This window comes from Nicotiana attenuata, chromosome 3 (assembly GCF_001879085.1).
Source record: "Nicotiana attenuata strain UT chromosome 3, NIATTr2, whole genome shotgun sequence".
Lineage (NCBI taxonomy): Eukaryota > Viridiplantae > Streptophyta > Magnoliopsida > Solanales > Solanaceae > Nicotiana > Nicotiana attenuata.
Window position 1 is genome coordinate 4,609,955 of NC_031991.1, and position 19,111 is coordinate 4,629,065.

At 39.1% G+C, this 19,111-nt stretch overlaps 1 pseudogene; it reads left to right on the plus strand.

The window, feature by feature from the left end:
• The window catches only part of LOC109224140, a 31,625-nt pseudogene extending 27,443 nt beyond the window's left edge, over positions 1–4,182 (plus strand).

The window sequence follows — 19,111 nt, forward strand, 5'->3', positions numbered from 1 at the left end:
GATTTACTTTTAATTTCGCTGAAGTCGGCTATTTTCTGAGCTCCATTTGCTGCTTCTCGCTGGGGAACAAGGACAGAACCAAAAAGAGAACGAAAAAACTGAAAATTAAAGGATTTGAAGGCTATTTGAATTTTTGCTCCTTTATTTTAATTTTTCTGGAATTTTTGAGTGACATCTGGGTTGCAGAAGTTTGCTGCTCGTTGCTGTTTCTATTGCTAGACCTCACCTTCTATTTCAAATCTTTGCTGGTTGTCTTTTGTTTACTTTCAGCTGTTTAGGTACGTATACATTTATCCGAAATCCTCTTTTGAATATGGATGAATATTTGGATTGCTGACTCTATGAATATGTTCAATGTTTCCGTATTACTTGTGTTCGTCTACCAGATTTGTGGAGTTTTGGTTTTCTCTGTTAAGTATCTTATTGTGATTCTTTGTTTTGAGCTGAAGGTATCAAAATTGGAATTACTTGCCAACTGATTTTTATTTACTTGAACTAAGCTTGCTAACAGTGAAAATATCATTACGTTTAACACTTTTGATTTGAGGAAGTCGAGAAGTATTGGGGTGCTATTACTTTTTTTTCTCTTATTTTGCAATCTATTTCCTGAATTGAGGTTTGGTTAATTATGGGTAATGACCGTATATATATACATGTAATTCATTTCATATGAGGTTGTATAATTTTTGATTTTAACTTGTTGAAATTGATTATTGAAAGTTGGAGATAGCCGCTTGTATTCGTATCTGATATGCTGAAGGTCTCGTGTAAGCATTCAAACAAACGTAGCTCATAATTATATTAGTTAACTTCCTCCAATCAATGTTAATTTGAAAAGGAATATCCAACCCAGGATTGTTAAGTCATTTATTAACGTGAGCTCACTTCTTAAATCGAGGTTACTGTTCAATTGTCATAACTTCCATTTTATCATGCATTTCATAGAACCACATGAACGACATGATTTACTTGCTAATTATAAATAAGTCCCGTAATTTTCGGACCAACAATAATCTCAAAGTAGTCTAGCAAAATAATTCACGAACATCCGTAGTTTGTTTCAGTTGAGTAAAACCATTTGAAATAAATTGAGGCGTGCCATTCACAAATGAATACCCATAACCTATGGCCCTCAAAAGTAGTTCGAACATCCTTTGAAATTAGAATCGAGGTGTGCTATTTTATCGAATTTTCAAGACCCTCGCAAAGTTGCAAATGCGTAGTTGCTTTAGGCGCGTTATTTTAATAATTTACCTTCCTAAACTCGGGTGCGCATTTATGTGACCCAAATCCAAATCTCAACAATGTTAGATAAAATATGTCGAGACCCGCGAGTGCATTTATGTGACGTGGTTCGATACATATTTTAAATAACGTTGCAATTTTCCTTAAAAAAATAATGAAATAAAGCGGTTAAAGTTAAAATGCACATAGGTTAAAACATGTATTAAAATCAGGTAATGGGCCAATTATAATAGTTTAAGCGACCGTGCTAGAACCACGGAATCCGGGGGTGCCTAACACCTTCCCTCGGGTTAACAGAATTCCTTATTCAGAATTTCTGGTTCGCAGACTTCAAAAAGAAAGTCGAAATTTCCTCGATTTGGGATTTAAAATAAACCGGTGACTTGGGACACCAAATAAACTATCCCAAGTGGCGACTCTGAAGAAATCAAATAAATAATCCCATTTCGAATAATGTCACTTAAATTGGAAAAACTCCCTTATATACTACCCTTCGGGGTGGTGTGTAAAAAAGGAGGTGTGACAGCTCTGGCGACTCTGCTGGGGATAACTAAACCCAGAACTTCAGTTCTGGGTTCAAGAATTCGAGCTTAGAATAGCTGTTATGATTGACTTTATTTATTATTTGATTTTCCTACATGTTTGAGCCTAATGTGCTAAATTCTTTTATTCTGGGTTCAAGAATTCGAGCTTAGAATAGCTGTTATGATTGACTTTATTTATTATTTGATTTTCCTACATGTTTGAGCCTAATGTGCTAAATTCTTTTACCGCTTTGATATTCTGTGAATTGTATATAAAACTGCTACGAAACCCTTCTCTTCTCATCTTCGGGGATGTGCTCGCTGGTCGAGACTCCCTATTCTGTTAGTATCATACCTTGAAATAAGAAAGAGGCTCGGACAAGTTACTAAGCCGGATGGCCTTTTGGTTCCCGGTACGTAGCCCCCTCCTCGGCTCGAGTTGTCCGCTCGGGTATACAGTCTAGAACACATACCCAGGTTTTGAACTTAGAATAACAAAGCCTCATGCCGGATCCCTAGTAGGAACGTTTGTTTGCATCACGTGCATTTGACTTAGGAGACTCAACACAGGGGTTGAGTCTGTCTAGGACAGGTGTACCTGAAATAAAAGACCATCCTAATGCATCTTACGTGCTACTTGCGCATCTGTTTGTTCGGCTTGCATGTTGACCGGCTTCTAGAATATGGAAAGAAAATTAAAAAAAAGGAAAAAAGAAAAACCAAGAGTGAGGTAGGTATTAGAAAATTCTGAAACTCCGCCAAAACTCTGACAAAAATTTTGGTTTTTATTTTTCGTCGAATCTGACCGAACTACGCGGGTCTGATTCTCACCGGATGTGGGATACGTAGGCAAACCTCATCGGTTCCGATCCCAATTTTCAAAAATCCAAAAATATTTTCCTTTAGTTCCTTCTTTGGAAATCTTTCCTTAGAAAATTCAAAAAAAAAAATCACTAAAAAATTAAAATCCAAAATACGGGTTTCCTTTATTTTGAAGTATTTTTCCCAAAAATTAAAAAAATCAGAAAAAAAAAAATTCTTCCCTTCTTTAAAAGTCTTTCTTTTGTAAATGTCAAAAAGAAAATTGTAAAATTGAAGTTCAAAAATATTTTCGCTTTTTAGAAGTACATGCTTATCAGTTGGGAAATGCAGCTCAGAAACAAACTCTTCTCATGGAGTTGTATTCCCCCGAGCTTCAGTTGTTCAAAGATTTGAACTCACTGAAGGAAGCAAAAATAGTTGATGTTATATCCATGCTAAGGCTTCAAAAGACTTCAGTCATATGGCACATGACTTCTGTACTTCAGCTTTTTTTTGGAGAAAGGAATATTAGACCACTTAATTATACACAGGGCACTTGTGGAGTACTTAACTATTGCTGATCAGTCTTCTGCTGAAGATGTAATCCAGCAGTTTGTCAAGTCCAGACCTTGTTCGAATGATTCACACAAAGGATGGATCCAGGATTGGGATATTTTTGCTTCAAACACGGGACTGCAAAGGACCAGAAGAAAATCATTAAAGGGATGAAAGACAAGGTCGGAAAGATAGCTCGTGATAGATGTGGGACTTTGGTGCTTGTCTCCATCCTTTCAATTGTTGATGACACGAAACTTTTATCAAAGGTCATCATTCGTGAGCTTGAAGGAATTCTTACGGAGCTTCTTTCATATCAGAATGGTAGACACCCATTGTTGCAATTACTGCATCTAAATAGCTCGCGCCATTTTCAGTTCTGATGAGTTAGCAACTCTTGGTTCATCTGTTCCTTCGCTTGTCATCATGAGCCCCTCAGAAGTAAATGTTGCATTAGATGAAGAAACAGAAGCTTCAGGGCTTGGTGAAGCTGATAAAGAAGATAGCTGTGACACAGGTGCAGCAACTGATGCTACCCAAATTTCACATTTGAGCGAAGGAGGAAAGAAGGATCCTCTTACAAGGTGGAAAGAATTATTGGTCAATAGTGGGTTAGCTGAGAAACTCATCAATGAATGTTGTGAGATGGCAGGGGAATTGTTAAAATCAAACTTTGGTAAAGAGGTCATTTATGAGGTTGCCATGGTAGGCGCAGACAACATCCTTCACGCAACTTTAGATGGAAAGTTGAAAACCTTACATGGTGCTATAGCATCTCTGCCAGCACATCCTAAAGTGGAGGAATCAGACAAAGAACATCTCCTTGAACACTTCCATTCTAGCAGGACCATCAGAAAACTGATCTTGGACTTCCTTTCTTTTGCTTGCATTTTGTATGAGAAAGCCCGGAAAGGGAAATGTGTAATTTGGGCTCAAGGCCACGGTGCGAAAGTGATTTAGTGCACTGTTGAAAACTTCAAGTTCTAAGGTACACAAGCTTGTGAAGAAGGAAGTTCAGCCCTTGGTAGATGATGGTATCCTCAAATTAGCCCAATGATCTGCTGCTGAAGCAGAACGAGCCAACAATGAGGATGACAAGTCCATGATCTTGTTTAGATTGATCAAGCGTTGGGACTCCAGGTTCCAAGGTTATTATAGTGATCAAGGAGCGCATAGGACGAGTTCCTGGCAAATGTCTTCACACTCAAAGATGAAGTTTCCTATCAAGTCAATAAAAGAATCTTTGTTTTATTTTTATTTTCTTCTTCTTTTGGTTGTACAGTATATAAAGATATTGAACATTTTTGTTATGTTAAAGTCTTGCATTGTTTACTAATATTCAGTAAAGCTCTTGTGTGTTTTTTTTTTTAAAAAAAAAAAATCTTATAAGTCCCTCTTTCGAAAATTAAAAGGCAACATTAAAATACAAAAATATTTTCTTTCTTCTTTAGAAAAAGATAAAACAAATGAAAATCAAACAAAAATATTTTTCTTTTTACTTCTAAAATTTCCAAAGTTCAAATCAAAAGCAATTGAATTTTTTAGAAGTCTTTCTTTCAAAAGAGTAAAACAAAAATCAAAATCAAAAAATCAAAAAAAATAAAATATTTCCTTTCTTCTTTTAAAGCATTTCTTTCAAAAATTCCAAAAAAAAGAGTTAGCTTATTTACTCTATGCTTGATCTTCCCGAACTACGCAAAGATCTGATTCATGCGGGGTCATGATACGTAGGCAATCCCCATCGGATTCGATCATAGCCATAAAATAAATTGAGTGAAAAAATAAGCTGAAAAAAAAAAGAAAAAAAAAAGAAAAGAAATTGAGAAAAAAAAAGGAAAAAAAAAAAACAAAAAGAGAGTGCCAAAATAAAAGAGCGGCAAAAACAAAGTGAAAAAATCAAGAGTGATTAAAGAGAGGCAGAAATGAAGAAAAGAGGTACAGAGTGAAAAGAGTTAGTTAAGGCCGGGATGACATATGCAACTGTGCAAACACATGGTAGAAGCGTTTAACCGTTAGGTGCATTGCATTCCAACGTGCGATTTCCTATATGTTAAATGTCTCAAAACTAACAAGGTTGTTTGTGTAAGCAAATTAGCCAGGTTTTGTTCAGGTGGTTGGTTTTGTTGGTATGCGGTGATGAATGCGCAACCTTGCTCGCGGCCATAACATTATACACAAAACCGAGCTCCACTTCCCAGAAATGCCCATCCTTACCAAGCTCCACGTAACCCCCAATCAAATGTTCCCCGGTATAATCCTCGCCCAGAAGAGCCTTTCAAAATGAGAGAGTCTTCTTAGTAAAAACCCACACGGGTACTATAAGGCGATGGTGAGAAAAGAAATGAGAAAGGTCAGCTCGTGAAAAACCCGCAAAGGGCACCCCTGATAGAAAAAGGATCCTCACAACCATCGGCACCGACAGAGTCCTGGCAAGGCTTCTAAATTTTGAGGCAAAAGTTGTGATGGATTTCTGAGAGTCGTACGGTTTACACAGATTAGGCATCCAGTCCAAAAGGCATGTCATGTTCATTGAAGTCCGCGTGTACTCCAGATAAGTCCTTCTTTCCTTTCCCCGAAAGGGACACCTCTTGTTTTAAAACTCATTCTCCATTCCATTGTTTGTTTTCTTTGAATCTCTTTCGGTCTAACACTGTTCCGAAACTAAGACAAAGAAGGGATGGCAAGACTGATTTACAGGGCTTTCGTTTGACACGAGCTAATGTGCAAAAAGGCACCCATTCTCGCCAGGGGCATCAAGTCGACCCCGACTAGCTATGGTGACCGATGCTTCGAAATCAAAACTCTCGGAAGGAGAAAATTAAATTAAAGTGCCTATAAAGGCAAATGAAGCTGAAAACGTTGAGTCCCACGTGGCTAACCGCCTCGGCAAAAGTTAAAGAAGCCAAGGTACCCCAAAAGCTCTGAAATTAAAATGGGAAGAAAGAAGCCAGAAAAGAAAGGCCTACAAAGGCGAAATAAAGTTGGAAAAGGTTAAGTCCCACGCGACTAGCCGCTGCAGCAAAGTTTGAGGAGCCAAAAGTTCCGCAATGTTCTGAAGAAAAGAAAAGAAAAGAAAAAGAAAAAGAAAAAGAAAAAAGAGAATCAGAAAGGAAAGGCCTACGAAGGCGAAATAAAGTTGAAAGTTGAGTTCCACCGACCAACCATCATGGCAAAGTCTGGAAAAATCAGAGGTTCTCCGGGGCCTGAAATGAATTGATCCTCAAGGAGCAAATAGTTGCAGTTGAGATCTTCATCAAAGAAGTTGGGCCGGGATCAAGTGATCAAAAACAATCAAGGCCACAAAACCAACCACCGTTTCAAACTAACAATTGTTCTTTGTTTGAAAAATTTGAAACAGGTGTAATCCAAAGCAACCGTGCAAGAAGCAGGTGCAACCAAAAGGGAGATGCGCAGGAGCTAGAAACAGCTTCGCAGCAATAATCAACCCAAAAGGGAAGTTTCCTCCAAATTCTTTCCTACATTTTCTAATAAATGAAAAAAAAATCATGGTAGCCTAGGGTCCCCAATCTCTAGCTGCATTTTTCCAACATAGGGCCCCCATCCCCTAGTCGCCTCCAGCATAACCTGGTAGTCTTTTTCATTTTAGGGTCTACTCCCTAGTTGATCCCGGGCATAACCCGAGGATCTTTTTCTTTTCCGGCATAACCCAATGACTTTCCCGGCATAACCCGTGGACCTCCCCGGCATAACCCGAGGACCTCTATCCTTTTCTCCCGGCATAACCCGTGGACCTCCCTGGCATAACCCAGGACCTTTTTTTTTTTATCCCGGCATAACCCGTGGACCTCCTGGCATAACCCAAGGACCTTTTCTTTTATCCCGGCATAACCCGTGGACCTCCCTTGCATAACCCAAGGACCTTTTTCTTTTATCCCGGCATAACCCGTGGACCTCCCTGGCATAACCCAAGGACCTTTTTTTTTCTTTTCTTTTCTACCGACATAACCCGTGGACCTCCCTGGCATAACCCAAGGACCTTTTTTCTTTTATCCCGGCATAACCCGTGGACCTCCCTGACATAACCCAAAGGACCTTTTTTCCTTTATCCCGGCATGACCCGTGGACCTCCCTAGCATAACTCAAGGACCTTTTTCTTTTCTCCCGGCATAACCCGTGGACCTCCCTGGCATAACCCAAGGACCTTTCTTCTTTTCTCCCGGCATAACCCGTGGACCTCCCTGGCACAACCCAAGGATTTTTTTTCTTTTCTCCCGGCATAACCCGTGGACCTCCCTGACATAATCCAAGGGCTTTTTCTTTTATCCCGGCATAACCCGTGAACCTCCCTGGCATAACCCAAGGACCTTTTTCTTTTATCCCGGCATAACCCGTGGACCTCCCTGGCATAACCCAAGGACCTTTTTCTTTTATCCCGGCATAACCCGTGGACCTCCCTAGCATAACCCAAGGACTTTTTTCTTTTATCCCGGCATAACCCGTGGACCTCCCTGGCATAACCAAAGGACCTTTTGTCTTTTATCCCGGCATAACCCGCGGACCTCGATGGCATAACCCAAGGACCTTCTTTCTTTTATCCCGGCATAACCCGTGGACCTCCCTTGCATAACCCAATGACCTTTTTCTTTTATCCCAGCATAACCCGTGGACCTCCCTGGCATAACCCAAGGACCTTTTTCTTATCCCGGCATAACCCGTGGACCTCCCTGGCATAACCCAAGGACCTTTTCTTTTATCCCGGCATAACCCGTGGACCTCCCTGGCATAACCCAAGGACTTTTTTTCTTTTATCCCGGCATAACCCGCGGACCTCCCTGACATAACCCAAGGACCTTCTTTTTTTTTTTCCGGCATAACCCGTGGACCTCCCTGGCATAACCCAATGACCCTTTTTTCTTTTACCCTGGCATAACGCGTGGATCTCCCCGGCATAACCTGAGGACCCTTTTCTTTTCCGGCATAACCCGGTCATTTTCCCAGCATAACCTGGCAATCTTCCCAATTTAGGGCTGCATTCCCTATTCCCAAGGATACATAATCCTGACTTTTGTTGCTTTCAATAAAGAAATAGCTTAGATTTGTGTTGCAAATAACTCACGAAATTTTCCTAGTGAAAACTGGGGTAGAAAAATTTCGTTCATTTGTTTGTTTTTGGTGTCTGAGCAGGTTTGACCTCGAGGCACAGGATTCGAGATGACTAAAAGAATGAGTCTCAATCCAAAATAAAGAAAAGAAGAAAAAGAACAAAAGAAGTGAACTCAAAGTGCTGAAGTGGAGAAGGATGCAGATTGCTCAAGATATGGTTGAAGTCACAAGCTTCGCATGTCCTGCCTTGATCCAAAGCTGAAGAAAGAACCAGCACCTACAGCTGATGAGCATCAAGATTCAGATCGGAATCCACAGCAAGAAACAGCTAAGACTCAAGATCAAGCTTCAAGAGATTTATAGATAGGAATCTTGTAACTCGTAACTGATAGGATTAGCTAGCTTAGCTTTTTATTTTCCATTTTGGTGTAATAAGGAGCTCAGCAAGCAGAAACAGCAGCAAAAGCAGTGAAATCACAGCTTCCCGGTAGTCCGAGCTACCAAAACTCCCAGAACTACACTGACCAGATTCCTTTATTGCCAAGGATATGTAGGAAACCTCTGAAGCAAGGTTCGGTCAAAATTTTTCAAAAATGCTTCTCATGGAGTTTCAAACGGGCAAAAATTCCTCATATTGCTCACTTTATCTTTGCCCGAAAACTCTTCATGTTTCCGAGTCTAGAGTTGGTGTAAGCACGTGATTTTTTCCCTATACGAAATACTCCTATAAAATCCCAAGAAAATAGATTTTTTTTGTTAATTATCAGCCATTTTAGAAATTTTTGTAGAATTTAATTTAATTATTTGCATTTTTGTGCATGTTTGAGTTTTATTTAAATCATGAAAAAATACAAAAATATCATGAATTTTATTTAGGATTTGTTTTTAGATTTTTAGAATTAATAAGTAATTATTTGCTTTATAAATTCGAAAATCACAGAAAATGCTTCATTTTACACTTTTTCCTTTTATTGATTTTTTCTCTTTTAATTTAGGATTAAATAGCTTTTATAATTTTTGTAATTAGTTTAATTTCACATTTTGGATAATTTCGGATTTTTAATTTGTAGGATTTTAATTAAAAGAAAAAGGAAAAAATTAGAAAATAAAAGAAAGAATTGGAAAAGAAAGGTTTGTCTTGTGAAATTGGGCCAAAATTAATGTTGAGCCCAAAGCCTATACCCATATCTGCCTAAACCCAATAAACCACTCAAAGCCCAATCTCCCTACCCAAATACCCATTGCCATTTGCCCTAATCCCTCACATAAAAGAGGAGCTAAGGCACAAAAAGAGATCAGATTTTTGGATAGATTCTTCACCCCTTAGAACCTAGAACGGCGCCAGAGAATGAGCTCCATTTGCTGCGATTTACTTTTAATTTCACTGAAGTCGGCTATTTTCTGAGCTCCATTTGCTGCTTCTCGCTGGGGGACAAGGACAGAACCAAAAAGAGAACGAAAAAACTGAAAATTAAAGGATTTGAAGGCTATTTGAATTTCTGCTCCTTTATTTCAATTTTTCTGGAATTTTTGAATGACATCTGGGTTGCAGAAGTTTGCTGCTCGTTGCTGTTTTTGTTGCTAGACCTCACCTTCTATTTCAGACCTTTGCTGGTTGTCTTTTGTTTACTTTCAGCTGTTTAGGTACGTATACATTTATCCGAAATCCTCTTTTGAGTATGGATGAATATTTGGATTGCTGACTCTATGAATATGTTCAATGTTTCCGTATTACTTGTGTTCGTCTATCAGGTTTGTGGAGTTTTCGTTTTCTCTGTCAAGTATCTTATTGTGATTCTTTGTTTTGAGCTGAAGGTATCAAAATTGGAATTACTTGCCAACTGATTTTTATTTACTTGAACTAAGCTTGCTAACAGTGAAAATATCATTAGGTTTAACACTTTGTGGTTAGGTTTGTTGTAATTGTTAATCGATTTGAGGAAGTCGAGAAGTATTGGGGTGCTATTACTTCTGTTTTTCTCTTCTTTTGCAATCTATTTCCTGAATTGAGGTTTGGTTAATTACGGGTAATGACCATATATATATATACATGTAATTCATTTCATATGAGGTTGTATAATTTTTGATTTTAACTTGTTGAAATTGATTATTGAAAGTTGGAGATAGCCGCTTGTATTTGTATCTGATATGCTGAAGGTCTCGTGTAAGCATTCAAACAAACGTAGCTCATAATTATATTAGTTAACTTCCTCCAATCAATGTTAATTCGAAAAGGAATATCCAACCCAGGATTGTTAAGTCATTTATTAACGTGAGCTCACTTCTTGAATCGAGGCTACTGTTCAATTGTCATAAATTCCATTTTATCAAGCATTTCATAGAACCACATGAACAGCATGATTTACTTGCTAATTATAAATAAGTCCCGTAATTTTCGGACCAACAATAATCTCAAAGTAGTCTAGCAAAATAATTCACGAACATCCGTAGTTTGTTTCACTTGAGTAAAACCCTTTGAAATAAATTGAGGCGTGCCATCCACCAATGAATCCCCATAACCCATGGCCCTCAAAAGTAGTTCGAACATCCTTTGAAATTAGAATCGAGGTGTGCTATTTAGCAAATTTTCATGGCCCTCGCAAAGTTACAAACACGTAGTTGCTTTAGGCGCGTTATTTTAATAATTTACCTTCCTAAACTCGGGTGCGCATTTGTGTGACCCAAATCCAAATCTCAACAATGTTAGATAAAATATGTCGAGACCCGCGGGTGCATTTATGTGACGTGGTTCGAGACGTATTTTAAATAACGTTGCAATTTTTCTTAAAAAAAATAATGAAATAAAGTGGTTAAAGTTAAAATGCACATAGGTTAAAACATGTATTAAAATCAAGTAATGGGCCAATTATAATAGTTTAAGCGACCATGCTAGAACCACGGAATCCGGGGGTGCCTAACACCTTCCCTCGGGTTAACAGAATTCCTTATTCAGAATTTCTGGTTCGCAGACTTCAAAAAGAAAGTCGAAATTTTCTCGATTTGGGATTTAAAATAAACCGGTGACTTGGGACACCAAATAAACTATCCCAAGTGGCGACTCTTAAGAAATCAAATAGATAATCCCATTTCGAATAATGTCACTTAAATTGGAAAAACTCCCTTATATACTACCCTTTGGGGTGGTGTGTAAAAAAGGAGGTGTGACAGTTGGTATTGGGTGTATGTTGATGCAGGAGGGTAGAGTGATTGCTCATGTTTCTCGTCAGTTGAAGCCCCATGAGAAGAACTACCCTGTTCATGATTTGGAGTTGGCTGCCATTGTTCATGCGTTGAAGATTTGGAGGCCTTATCTCTATGGTGTGTCTTGTGAGGTGTTTACTGATCATTGTAGCCTCCAGCACTTGTTCAAGCAGAAGGATCTCAATTTGAGGCAGCGGAGATGGTTAGAGCTGCTAGATAATACTATTTTTTACCATCCGGGAAAGGCCAATGTAGTGCCGATGCCTTGAGTAGGAAGTCACTGAGTATGGGTAGTCTTGCATTTATTCCTGTCGGGAAGAGACCCTTTGTAGTTGATGTTTAGGCCTTGGCGAATCGGTTTGTGAGATTGGATATTTCGGAGCCCAGTCGGATCTTAGCTTGTGTGGTTTCTCGGTCTTCCTTGTTTGATTGTATCAGAGAGCGCCAGTATGATGATCCTCATTTGCTTGTCCTCAAGGACAGAGTTCAGCACGGCGATGCCAGAGATGTGACTATTGGTAATTATGGGGTATTGAGGATGTAGGGCCAGATATGTGTGCCCAATGTAGATGGGCTTCGGGAGTTGATTCTGGAGGAGGCCCATAGCTCGCGGTATTCATCCGGGTGCCACGAAGATGTACCAGGATTTGAGACAGCACTATTGGTGGAGGAGAATGAAGAAAGATATAGTGGGGTTTGTAGCTCGGTGTCTCAATTGTCAGCAGGTGAAATATGAGCATTAGAGACCGGGTGGCCTACTTCAGCAGATGGATATTCCAGAGTGGAAGTGGGAGCGGATCACCATGTATTTTGTAGTTGGACTCCCACGGACTTTGAAGAAGTTCGATGCTATTTGGGTGGTTGTGGAACGGCTGACCAAGTCCGCGCACTTCATTCCTGTATGTACTACCTATTCTTCAGAGCGGTTAGCTGAGATTTATATCCGAGAGATTGTTTGCCTGCATGGTGTCCCAGTTTCCATCATTTCAGACAGAGGTACTCAGTTTACATCGCTGTTTTTGAGGGTCGTGCAGCGAGAGTTGGGTACTCAGGTTGAGGTGAGCACAACTTTTCACCCTCGGACGGACAGACAATCCGAGCGCACCATTCAGATATTGGAGGACGTGTCGCGCGCTTGTGTCAATTATTTCAGGGTTTCATGGGACAAGTTTCTACCACTCGCGGAGTTTGCATATAACAATAGTTATCAGTCGACTATTCAAATGGCTCCATATGAGGCTTTATATGCGACGCGGTGTAGATCTCCAGTAGGTTTGTTTGAGCCGGGCGAGGCCAGGCTTTTGGGTACAGACTTGGTATAGGATGCCTTGGACAAGGTGAAGGTGATTCAGGAGCGACTTCGTACAGCTCAGTTGAGGCAAAAGAGTTATGCTGACAGGAAGGTTCGTGATGTGTCTTACATGGTTAGGGAGAAGGTTCTACTGAAGGTTTCACCTATGAAGGGTGTTATGAGATTTTGGAAGAAGGGAATGTTGAGCCCTCGGTTCATTGGGCCCTTTGAGGTGCTTCGGAGGATTGGGGAGGTGGCTTATGAGCTTGCTTTGCCTTGCAGTCAGGAGCACACCTGGAGAACAAGGGAATACTTTTCAAGCGTCAGCAGTCAGGAGCCCTCCTGAAGAATAGAGGCACATATGTCAAACTTCAGCAGTCAAGTATCACTTGGAGGAATGGCAAACATCTCCGATCACAATACAAGGCAACAACGCAAGAGTTCCAGTGGAAGGCTAGATCAAGGCAACACAAGAGCAAGTTAGAAGACATAGATAGGTCCCTTTTGTAATTCATAGATCATAGCTTAGGCTAGCTTCTTTTTATTTTAATGCGGTGTGATAAGGAGGTCAGCGAGCAGTAGCAGCAGCAACAGCAGTGAAATCACAGCTCCTGGTAGTCCCAGCTACCAAACCTTCCCGAACTACACTGACTTGATTCCTTTTTAGCCAAGGATATGTAGGCAACCTTTGAAGCAGGGTTCGGTCAGACGGTTTTCAAAAATGCTTCACATGGAGTATTCGAACGGGCAAAAATCGCTCGTATCCGCTCACTTATCTTTGCCCGAGAACTCTGCGTGTTTCCGAGCAAAGAGGGGCAGCTGTGAGCACGTGATTTTTGCCCTAAGTGAACCACTCCCAAAAATTCAAACAAAATGATTTCTTTCGTTATTTTGCAGATTTTGTGGATTTTTATGACATTTTATGTTAATTGTTTGCATTTTAATTCATATGAAAAATACAAAAATACACTTGTCATTCAGGATCTAATTTCATATTTTAGGATTAATTAGGGGTTAATTTATTTTAGAACAAAATATGAAGAAAATAACAAAAATTAGTTCACTTTTGCATTTTTAATTGTTTAATTGTGAGTTCCTCACGAAATAGATTTCAAACAATTTTAGGAGTTAATTAGTTTAACTTTGAAATATATTAGGACTTTATTTTAATTTTTGCATTTTTATAAAATCAGAAAAAATACAAAAATACAAAATGAAATACAAAAAACAAATACAAGAAACAAACAAAAAGAAAACAAATAGAAAAGAGGGCTGATTAATAAAGGACCTAAATTGGGCCATTTCAATTAAATTCACCAGCCCAAAGACCCCTGGCCCATACCCGTCCCTCACTCGACCCGGCCTGCCCCCCTCCATACCAAACGACCCCGTTTAATCAAAATGCAATCCTGGCCGTCGATGTTAATCGATCAAACGGCCAGGAACTGATCCCTAATCACTATATAACTGTCCGAAACCGACCCCCCTCTCTCAGACCCCATCGTCTTCCTCAACCTCCTCTCTCTCATTAACCCTAATTGCGCCGTCCCCAAATTCCTTCGCTGGTGATGGCGGCGCCACCTCCAAATACCACCAAATTAACACCCTGAAATTCCCTCTTCTCCCTCATCTCGAATCCACAATCCCTTTCCCTCAAATCCCGTCTAAACGTCTCGAATATTGGATCTAAACTTTTCCGGCCATGACAACACCTCGTCCAAATGACACCAAATTCACACCAAGTATTCACCTCCCTCCTCACATCACGAATCCATGCCTATTTCACTTCAAATGTCTCCCAAACTGTTCAAATTTTGAATCGAACTTTGACTCCAAAAACCTTAGTTCATCGGTCTCGTCCCAAAATCACACCCGGGGATTACCTTGCCTTCCTCACCCAGCATTCAATGTCAAAATCTCTCAGGGGTCTCCAAGATCGATGCAAGTTCAAATCTAGGGTTCTAGAGTTAAAACTTGGGCGGAGTGTTGAAGTCTCGCTGTTTCGAGCGTGGTTGAAGTCCATTTCATGTCGTGATTCATCAGGTAAGGTTTTCTTGTTTGTTTTTAAAAAATTAGTCCGGCTGCCCTTCATCTTCTTTCAACTTTCCTTGTCTGAGTTTCAAGTCAAATTCACGTTTATTTCAGTCTACATGTGTTTGTTTCAATTTGATTAGTTTAGGTCTAGAGCCAGTCCAATTTTAAGTCTATATTTCTAATTAGATTCTGTTAGCATGCTATTTGGTTAGTTTCTATTTGTTAGATCAGGTTTCTTTTAATCAGGTTGTTTTAATCTTTTAAGTTCAAGTTAAATTGATTCTGTTTTTACCTTGGATTCTCTATTTGATTCTGATTGAATAATTCTTGATAATTTAGCTTCAGTTTAATTTTTGAATTACTAAATCTCTATTGGATTAACATTCTAATTAGATCAATTTTAGGTTTTAGTTAATTGGTTTGAGATTAGTTTAATTTTAGGATTAAATTAGAGGGATTTTTTTAACCTTGTTGAATAACTAACTATAGTTAGTCTGGATCAAGGTAATAGGATTTAGGATAAGGTTAGGAATTTCAGGGTAAAAGCAGGGGTAGTTTGGGCATTTGATGTTAGGATAGAATGCTGTAGGATATATTAGAATTACCTAGAACCTTCTAAAATAGGTCTTAAGTTTGCAATTCAGAAAAGTAGGTCTACTTGCTTGAGAAACAAGCCAATAAGTAAAGGACTACTTCGAAAATAACACAAGGACTAATTGGCAAAGGCTAAAAATCTGATCTGCACCTCATTTTTGCCTATAAAAAGGCATCACCTATGCCTTGAATGAGAAGTTTTTAGCAGCCTCCAAAGAACTCCCCTCCAAAAATTTTCTCTCTAATCTCCCGATCGGATTTTGAAATTCAAATATTCAAAAACCCAAAAACAATAGAAAACCTTCAAAAATAAAAAAAAGTACTGCTCCATTAAGAATTTTAGAATAATTTCAGCTCTTAGATAGTGATTCACATTTCCTAGTCTAATACTCGGCTGCTGGAGTTTCAGTTCATTTATTGAGTTGTTTTCAAGTGAATTTAGACTCATATAAGCTGATTTTGGTCAAGTGTTGGTCTATTCAAGCTGTGTTGATTGGTTTGGTACTATTCAAGCTGTTTCGATTGGGTTTTGTGTTTGATTTGGTGTGAAATTTCTTCTGGATCATTTGACATCGTCTACTGGGTTGATTCACTACTGATTTTGCTGCTGGAAATTGTTATTGCTGCTGATTCTCTTCTTCTGTTCATTTCGACTTGATTTTCAGGTACACATTTGAATTTGCCCTGATGTAACCTTCAGTTGGAATGAAATGACGTCATATTTCAAATATTTGCTCCTGATATAACATGAATGGAATGTGTAATAATAGTTGTCACATTAGTTGGATCATGATGTAATTATCGTTGACTATAGGTTAGATTTGTAGTTTACCTTTCGACTAGAATGTGTGTAATTAGAATTGTATAATTGGACTAGAACTGTGTAGAGTACTATATTTCAGATCCATATGAGTACCATGAATATTAGCTAATTTGTTTCATAGAATGATTTCATGAGATGACTCGTGAATTGTTTCAAATCTATGTGAGTAATAAAAAATACAATTTCCTGTTTCAATAGTTAATTCCATTAGACCAGCTTATCTAATCATATTAGTTTGACTTAGTTAGAAGATAGTTAGTTTGCATTAGTAGTACTGTTGCCAAATTCACGCCTCTGTTTTTAATCTTCAACGTTAGTAATATTTAGGAATTCACCAACAGATAGGGGAGTAGATTAATATGAGCATGAATTGAAATTCAAAGGGTCAGTATCATCTGGATGTGAGTAGAATAAATTGAAGCAGTTTCAGTGGCTACTTGTTTAAATTGAATTGAAGCTTGGTCTGTTTTAAGGATTTGGGTTCAACAGCCCATTGTCAAAAGTGTAGGCTTTAGTGCCTTAATGAGCGGCCTAGGTCTGTTCGTGTATCCCGTGCACGTTTGGGCCTGGGCCAAGGCCTGTGATCGGCCATTCTTTGATGTAGGCCTGAATGCAAATGTTCTTATGGTTTGCTTTAATACAATAACAAATTCATTAGGATTATTTTATTAGGGACAAATTAAAATAGGAAATTATAGATTGCTTTAGATTTGCTCTTTAAATAATAAAACAAGACGAGCCTCGCTAAGCAAAACAAATAAATTGCGGGGCCCTCGATAAATGTTTATACTAAAAATACCTAGACTCCGGGATGGGCCGTTTAGCGAATTTCACGGCCCTCCCCAAAGATAATAACGCGTTAGTCACTTTAGGCGCGTTTTTAATAATCTTACTTTCTTAAATACGGGTGCACATTTATGTAACCCACATCCAAATCTCAACGAAGTCGAAACATGTCAAAAATTGCGGGTGCATTTATGTGACGCGATTCAAGACATCTTTTCACGACGTTGCAATTCTCTCAAAATAATAATAATAAAAGCGGTTCAAAGTTAAAAGCATATGGGTTAAAACATGTACTAAAATCAAGTAAATAAGCCAAATATGACAGTTGAGCGACCGTGCTAGAACTAAGGAATCCGGGAATGCCTAGCACCTTCTCCCGGGTTAACAGAATTCCTTACTCGGATTTCTGGATCGCGGACTGTTAAACAGAGTCATATTTTCCTCGGATCGGGACTCATCCGGTGACTTGGGACACCATTAATCTCCCAAGTGGCGACTCTGAACCTTAATAAATAATGAATCCCGTTCCGATTGTCCTTTATTTGGAAAAACTCCTTTACGCCCTTGCGGGTGTATGAAAAAAGAGGTGTGACAGCTCTGGCGACTCTGCTGGGGACACAAACCCAGAACTTTGGTTCAGGGTTTAAGAATTCGAGCTTAGAATAATTGTCGTGTTTGGCTTTATCTGATTTTCCTACATGTTCCATGCCTAATGTGCAAAATGTGCTTTTTACCGCTTTGATATTATTTGAACTGTATATATAAACTGTGCCGAAATCCTTCTCTTCTCACCTCCGGGGATGTGCTTACTGGTTGAGACTCCCTATTCTGTTAGTGTCAATACCCTGAAATAAGAAAGAGGCCGGACAAGTTACTAAGCCGGACGATCCCGCGGGTCCCCGGTACGTAGCCCCCTCCTCCACTCGAGTTGTCCGCTCGGGTACACAGTCTAGAACACATACCCATGTCTTAAACCTTAGAATAACTTGACTCCACGCCGGATCCCTAATAGGAGCGCTTATTTGCTTCACGTGCATATGACTTAGGGGACTCAACACAGGGGTTAGGTCCGTCTAGGACAGGTAACCGGATATAAAAAGACCATCCTGATGCATCTTACGTGTTGCGTGTGCATTTATTTGTCTCGGACTCACATGCTGACCGACTTTGAATATCTGGGAGAAATTGAAAAACAAAAACCAAAAAGAGAAAAGGAGAAAATAGCAGTGTGGAGAGTTAATTACCCATATTAGAAAAACCAATATCCAAGTAGTGTCGAAATTCTGCCGGATTTTTGAGAAAATGAAAGAAAAAAAAGAAAAACTATTTTTTTTAGCCAATGAAAAAGAAAAACAAAACGAGTTTTATTTTTCAAATTAGTTTGTTTATTTTCCACAGCAAAAAGAAAATAAAAAAAAACGTCTTGCTTTTCGGAAATAGTGTATTTGCCAACAAAAAACAAAAGAGTATTGTTTTCAAAAATAGTTAGGTTTATTTGCCTGAACTACGCTGGTTTGATTCTCACCGGATGTGAGATACGTAGGCAACCCTCATCGGGTCCAACCTCCCCCTTTGCAAAAAATAGCCAAAAAATGCCAAAATTTTTAATTTCGTCATGAATAAGTCGGGTGACGCCATTCTTGTCAAAAATAAGCCAAATGTCCCCAAAAGGGTGCCGGAAGGCTGTTTTTGCAAGAACAGCCACCCTGAGTCATTTTAAAATGGTTTGCAGGCACAGTCATTTTAAAACGGAAGTGCTGAAGGGCCGTATTCGCAAAATCGAGTCTCTGTTTTCTTAAATAAAATTTTTGAAAAATAGCCACTTTGTTTTTTAAGTCAACTTTTCTCTAAATAGTCACAGTTGACATTGAAACCTTCTCAGTCTTGCGCAGGACCGGGCGATGCCGAGTGATGCCCCGCGGGCCCCAAGATGTGAAGCTGTGATGTACCCCTACTCTAGTTTTAATCATCGAGTCTGCATAAATAACATAATAAATTTGTAATCAGAGCTTCATTAATGGAAATTTGAAAAAAAAAATCCCGAAAAGAGAGAAAGGCAATAAAATGAGAGGGAAGAGTGAGAGGTTAAAGCAAATAAATAAAGAACGCCGGGATGACGCATGCAACCGATCAAAAGCATAATAGGAACTACTAACTGCTTAGGTGCATTCATTCCCCAAATGTGCGGGTACC